Below are 7,506 nucleotides of genomic sequence, written 5' to 3'. Positions count from 1 at the left end.
AATGAGCAACAGTGACACCATGTGTCACACAGGGTAATGCACAGAGCATTTCCTGCATGGAGGAACAGTGACACCATGTGGTCATGCAGGGAATGCACAGAGGTTTTCCTGCATGGAGCAACAGTGGCATACCATGTTGTCACACATGGTAAGCACAGAGCATGTCACGCATGGAGACCAGCAAACAGTGACACCACGTGGCCACACAGGGTAATGCACAGAGCATCGCACCTACGTGGAGGCTGTAGAGATCCTCGAGGGCTTACGTGGGTTCGTAGGGTCACAGTTATCTACATCCAGTATGGGCGGGACCCTGGGAGAGTTAGGGGGGTTGTGAGGGGCATAGGTAGTTGCGTCCAGGCTGTAGAGGTCCTGGTGGGGATTAAAGGCTTCCTGGAGGACAGCAATATCTATGTCCAGGCTGAAGGGGTCCTGGACGCTTAGGGGGTTGTGGTGAGCACAGTGATCCCTGGGGGTATAGGGACTTGGTGAGGGGCACAGATACCTATGTATGTCCTGGAGGGGTCACTGGGGGGGGGGCTTAGTGGTACTGTAGGAGACACTGATACCTACGTCCAGGCTATAGGCATTCTGGGGGGGCTTAGGGCTTTGGGGGGGAACAGATACCTACATCCAGGCTGGAGGGGTCCGGGGGGGGGCTTAGTGGTTTGTGGGGAGGGGCACAGATATGTACATCCAGGCTGGAGAGGTTCCGGAGAGGATTAGGGGTTTTGCGGATGGCAGAGATACCTATCTCCATACTCTAGGGGTCCCGGGGGGCTTAGGGTTTTTTGGGAGGCACAGATACCTAGGTCCATGCTGTAGGGTTCCCTGGGTGGATTAGGGGTTTTCTGGGTGGCAGAGATACCTACGTCTAGGCTGTAGGGGTCCCTGGGAGGCTTAGGGGGTTTGTGGGGGCAGAGATACCTACTTCCAGGCAATAGGTCTTCCAGGGGGAATTAGTGTGTTGGGGGGGGCACAGATACCTAGGTTCAGGCTGGAGGGTTCCCGGGGGGGGGGATTACGCTGTTTGTGTGGGCACAGATATCTGCATCCAGGCTGGAGTGGTCCCTGGGGGGGCTAAAGCGGTTTCTGGTGGGCACAGATAACTACCTCCAGGCTGGAGGGGTTCTCGGCACTTAGGGGTGTGGGGGGCACAGATACTTCCATCCAGGCTAGAAGGTCCCTGGGGGGCTTAGCGGGTTCATGTGGGGCACAGATACCTAAGTCCAGGCTGGATGGGTCCAGGGGGGGGCTTATGGGGTTCAGGGAGCACAGATGCTTATCTCTAGGCTATAGGGGTCCCTGGTGGGCTTCGGGGGTTTTGGGGGGCCCCAGATACCTAAGTCCATGCTGTAGGCGTCCCTACAGGTGCTTATGGTTTCGTGAGGTGCTCAGATACTTATGTCCAGTCTGGAAGGGACGGGGGGGTTGGGGTTTCATGAGGGGCACAGATACAAACCTCCAGGCTGTAGGAGTCCCAGGGAGGCTGTGGGGGTACAGATACCTACATCTAGTCTGGATGGGTCCTGGGGGTTATAGGGGGCTTGTGGGGGGCACAGATACCTAGGTACAGGCTGTCGGTGTCCCGAGGAGATGAGGCGGTTCACTGGGGGCTCAGATACATCCAGGCTGGATGTGTCCCGAGGAGCTTAGGGGTTTTGTGGGGTGCTCAGACACCTGTGTCCAGGCTGTAGGGGTCCCTGGGGGCTTAGGGGGTTCGTGGGGGTCACAGGTAGTTACGTCCAGGCTGAAGGGGTAATGGGAGTGCTTAAGGGATCGGGGCTGACACAGATACCTACGTCCAGGGTCTAGGGGAGGAGGAGAAGTGAAGCGGCCATGGTGTGCTTTCAAGTAGGGATAATAATGATCCACTCTTACCTACCTCATGGTGGGTGGAGGATGGGGATCCATTGGAGAGTGTCACTAAGAGTAGTGCATAATATGAGGTGTCCCATCGTTTACCAGAGCAGATTATGACATAATAGATTAACTGAAACAGTCTTTTTTATTTGCATTTTTTTATTTTGGAATTGTTAAGAGCAGCAATGACTTAGCTCAGACTGAAGCATCTTATCTAATTTTCAAGATCTAAGTGTCTCCTCCTTGTGTGTGATGACACAATTAAACACACTGTGACAAACAGGAGATGCTTTTGTTTTGCAATAAAATCTTTTTGCAAAGAACTTCCATCACTTGTTATGATTTTGAGAAACAAACTGGTTTAGTCTGAATGGGATATTTGGACAGAAACGGTTGGAATGAAATTTTCCAACCATCTCAGTTCCTGAGCTCTATCCCTGCCTCTGGGGGGATTTGTTGTCTGTTAGAACAGGAGTCTGACTGGCGGCTTCTCTTTCTGGCTCTGCCACAGCCTTGCTGTGTAGGCCCTTGGGTAGGTCACCTCCCTTCTCTGTACCTCAGGCTCCTCCCATTTGTCCAATGGGAACAGGGACAGTTCTCGAATTCTGGGCAGTTGTGAGCCTGAGTGAGAAAAGGGGTGTTGAAGCCCTCTGAAGAAGAAAGGGGAGTTTCACGGTGTTTTTGCACCAAGGAATTCTAAACCAAAACTGAACTAACTCCCTCGAGTCCTTCTGGGGTTCAGGAAGCTTAGTTCCCAGTTTGGGATTCTCTGAATTCCAACTACCCAGCTCCAAACCAAAACTGAACTAACTCCTCCAGCCAACCCCTTCTTGTGTCTAGCTTCCCGGGCAAAGGTGCTCACCCTCTCAGCCCTGCCTAGCTCGAGTTACAGGCTTAGGTCCTGTCCCTCACCTCTCCCATCCCCCACACAGACAGTCCCCACTCCATCACAGTAATGCCCAGAGCATTTCGCGCATGGAACAACAGTGACACCATGTGGCCACGCAGGGTAATGCCCAGAGCATCACACCTACGTAGAGGCTGTAGAGATCCCTGGGGGCTTAGGGGTCATGGGAGGTACAGATAGCTACGTCCAGGCTGGAGGCATTCTGGGGGGCTTAAGGGGGTTCGTAGGGTCACAGATACCTACGTCCAGGATGGTCGGGACTCTGGGGGAGTTAGGGGGGGTGTGGGGGGCATAGGTACTTGCGTCCAGGGTGTAGAGGTCCTGGTGGGGATTAAGGGCTTCCTGGAGGACACCAATATCTACGTCCGGGCTGGAGAGGTCCCTGGACGGCTTAGAGGTTGTGGTGAGCACAGTGATCCCTGGGGGTTTAGGAACTTGGTGAGGGGCACAGATACCTATGTTTGTCCTGGAGGGGTCCCTGGGGGGGCTTAGTGGTATTGTAGGGGACACAGATGCCTACGTCCAGGCTATAGGCATTCTGGGGGGGGTTAGGGCTTTGGGGGGGCACAGATACCTACATCCAGGCTGGAGGGGTCCCGGGGGGCTTAGGGGGGTTGTGGGGGGCACAGCTATGTACGTCCAGGCTGGAGAGGTTCCAGGGAGTATAAGGAATTTTTGTGGACAGCAGAGATACCTATCTGCAGGATCTAGGGGTCCCTGGGGGGCTTAGGGTTTTTTTGGAGGCACAGATAACTATGTCCAGGTTGGAGTGGTTCCGGGGGTTTAGGGGGTTCCTGGGGGGCACAGATACCTAGGTCCATGCTGTAGGGTTCCCCCGGGTGGATTAGGGGTTTTCTGAGGGGTACAGATACATACGTCTAGGCTGTAGGGGTCCCTGGGAGGCTTAGGGGGTTTGTGGGGGCAGCGATACCTAAGTCCAGGCAATAGGGCTTCCAGGGGGAATTAGTGTGTTGGGGGGGCACAGATACCTAGATCCAGGCTGGAGGGTTCCCGATGTGGGGGGGGCTTAGGCAGTTGTGTTCGGCAAAGATACCTACCTCCAGGCTGGAGGGGTGTCTCGGTACTTAGGGATTGTGGGGGGGCACAGATACCTCCGTCCAGGCTGGAGGGTCCCTGGGGAGCTTAGCGGGTTCGTAGGGGGCACAGATACCTAAATCCAGGCTGGAGGGATCCAGGGGGGGCTTATGGGGTTCAGAGGGCACAAATACTTATCTCTAGGCTGTAGTGGTCCCTGGTGGGCTTAGGGGGTTTTGGGGGACCCCAGATACCTAAGTCCATGCTGTAGGCGTCCCTACAGGTGCTTATGGGTTCGTGGGGTGCACAGATACTTATGTCCAGGCTGGAGGGGGCAGGGGGGGTTGGGGTTTCATGGGGGGCACAGATACGAACCTCCAGGCTGTAGGAGTCCCAGGGGGGCTGTGGGGGTACAGATACTACATCTAGGCTGGAGGGTCCTGGGGGTATAGAGGGTTTGTGGGGGGCACAGATACCTAGGTACAGGCTGTCGGTGTCCCGAGGAGATGAGGTGGTTCACTGGGGGCTCAGATACATCCAGGCTGGATGTGTCCCGAGGAGCTTAGGAGGTTCGTGCGGTGCTCAGACACCTGTGTCCAGGCTGTAGGGATCCCTGGGGGCTTAGGGGGTTCGTGGAGGTCACAGGTAGTTACGTCCAGACTGAAGGGGTAATGGGAGTGCTTAAGGGATCGGGGCTGACACAGATACCTACGTCCAGGGTCTAGGGGTCCCGAGGGGATTGGGGGTTGAGGGGGGAACAGATACCTACGTCATAGCTGGAGGTGTCTTGGGTGGTTTAGGAGGTTCGTTGGAGTCACAGATACCTAAGTCCAGGCTGTAGGGGTTCCTGGGGCATTCAGGGATTTCTGGGGGTCACAGATACTTACGTGCAGACTAGAGGGGTCCCAGAGGTCTTAGGAGAATTATGGGGGTCACAGATACCTACATGCAGACTGGAGGGGTCCTGGAGCGCTTAGGAGATTTATGGGGGGCACAGATACCAACATACTGGCTGTAAAGGTCCCTGGGGGGCTTTGTGGGTTGGGGGGGGGTACAGATACCAATGTCCTGGCTGTAGATGTTCCTGGGGTACATAGAGGGGCTGTGGTCGCACATAACCCTACATCCAGGCTGTCGGGGTCCCGGGGGCCCCTGGCCAAATTGGGTCCCCCTGGAAAGGTCTCCCTCACGGTGGCCCCAGGGCTGGAGGAGCTCCCACTCCCTGATATGGCGCAGAGGCTGCAGCAGGGGCACAGAGCTTCTCTGGTGTCAGGGCCACAGCGGGGTGGGGTAAAGGAGTGAGACCAGAGAAGCTCTGTGCCCCTGCTGCAGCCCCCAGGTAATAGAAGGGAGTGGGAGCTCTTCCAGCCCTGAGGCCACCGTGGAGGAACATCTACAGCCAGGACATTGGTATCTGTCATACATTAGAAGCAAGAGGAAGACTAAGGACAGGGTAGGCCCACTGCTCAGTGAGGAGGGGGAAACAGTAACGGGAGACTTGGAAATGGCAGAGATGCTTAATGACTTCTTTGTTTCAGTCTTCACTGAGAAGTCTGAAGGAATGTCTAGTATAGTGAATGCTTACGGGAAGAGGGTAGGTTTAGAAGAGAAAATAAGGAAAGAGCAAGTAAAAAATCACTTAGAAAAGTTAGATGCCTGCAAGTCACCAGGGCCTGATGAAATGCATCCTAGAATACTCAAGGAGTTAATAGAAGAGGTATCTGAGCCTCTAGCTATTATCTTTGGGAAATCATGGGAGACGGGGGAGATTCCAGAAGACTGGAAGGGGGCAAATATAGTGCCCATCTATAAAAAGGGAAATAAAAACAACCAGGAAACTACAGACCAGTTAGTTTAACTTCTGTGCCAGGGAAGATAATGGAGCAGGTAATCAAAGAAATCATCTCCAAACACTTGGAAGGTGGTAAGGTGATAGGGAATAGCCAGCATGGATTTGTAAAGAACAAATCGTGTCAAACTAATCTGATAGCGTTCTTTGATAGGATAATGAGCCTTGTGGATAAGGGAGAAGCGGTGGATGTGATTTACCTAGACTTTAGTAAGGCATTTGATACGGTCTCGCATGATATCTTATAGATAAACTAGGAAAGTACAATTTAGATGGGGCTACTATAAGGTGGGTGCATAACTGGCTGGATAAACCGTACTCAGAGAGTAGTTGTTAATGGCTCCCAATCCTGCTGGAAAGGTATAACAAGTGGGGTTCCGCAGGGGTCTGTTTTGGGACCGGTTCTGTTCAATATCTTCATCAACGATTTAGATGTTGGCATAAAAAGTACGCTTATTAAGTTTGCGGATGATACCAAACTGGGAGGGATTGCAACTGCTTTGGAGGACAGGGTCAAAATTCAAAATGATCTGGACAAATTGGAGAAATGGTCTGAGGTAAACAGGATGAAGTTCAATAAAGATAAATGCAAAGTGCTCCACTTTGGAAGGAACAATCAGTTTCACACATACAGAATTGGAAGAGACTGTCTAGGAAGGAGTATGGCAGAAGGGATCTAGGGCTCGTAGTAGACCACAAGCTTAATATGAGTCAACAGTGTGATACTGTTGCAAAAAAAGCAAACGTGATTCTGGGATGCATTAACAGGTGTGTTGTAAACAAGACACGAGAAGTCATTCTTCCGCTTTACTCTGCGCTGGTTAGCCTCAACTGGAGTATTGTGTCCAGTTCTGGGCACCACATTTCAAGAAAGATGTGGAGAAATTGGAGAGGGTCCAGAGAAGAGCAACAAGAATGATTAAAGGTCTTGAGAACATGACCTATGAAGGAAGGCTGAAGGAATTGGGTTTGTTTAGTTTGGAAAAGAGAAGACTGAGAGGGGACATGATAGCAGTTTTCAGGTATCTAAAAAGTGTTATCAGGAGGAGGGAGAAAACTTGTTCACCTTAGCCTCCAATGATAGAACAAGAAGCAATGGGCTTAAACTGCAGCAAGGGAGATTTAGGTTGGACATTAGGAAAAAGTTCCTAACTGTCAGGGTAGTTAAACACTGGAATAGATTGCCTAGGGAAGTTGTGGAATCTCCATCTCTGGAGATATTTAAGAGTAGGTTAGATAAATGTCTATTAGGGATGGTCTAGACAGTATTTGGTCCTGCCATGAGGGCAGGGGACTGGACTCGATGACCTCTCGAGGTCCTTCCAGTCTAGAGTCTATGAGTAATCTGTGCCTCCATATAAACCACCTAATCCCACGGGAACCCCTACAGCCAGGATGTTGGTATCTGTCCCCCTATAAATCTCCTAAGCCCTCTGGAACCCTTCCAGTCTGAACGTAGGTATCTGTGACCCCAGAAATCCCCGAATACCCAGGAACCCCTACAGCCTGGACTTAGGTATCTGTGACTCAAACGAACCTCCTAAACCACCCAGGACCCCTTTCAGCTAGGACGTAGCATCTGTTCCCCCCTCAACCCCCAATCCCCTCGGGACACCTAGACCCTGGACGTAGGTATCTGTGTCTGCCCCGATTCCCTAAGCACCCCCATTACCCCTTTAGCCTGGAGTAGGTATCTGTACTCCCACAAACCCCTAAACGTCCCAGCAACCCCTTCAGCCTGGAAGTCCCTATCTGTGAACACCACGAACCTCTACCCTCCAGGGATCCCTACAGCCTGGACACCATTTTTCCTTCTGGTGGGATCCACATACCTCCCTTGCCCAGCTTCAGA

This window comes from Gopherus flavomarginatus, unplaced genomic scaffold (assembly GCF_025201925.1).
Source record: "Gopherus flavomarginatus isolate rGopFla2 unplaced genomic scaffold, rGopFla2.mat.asm mat_scaffold_55_arrow_ctg1, whole genome shotgun sequence".
In the NCBI taxonomy this organism is placed as follows: Eukaryota; Metazoa; Chordata; order Testudines; family Testudinidae; genus Gopherus; species Gopherus flavomarginatus.
Note: the sequence above shows the minus strand (reverse complement) of the source record.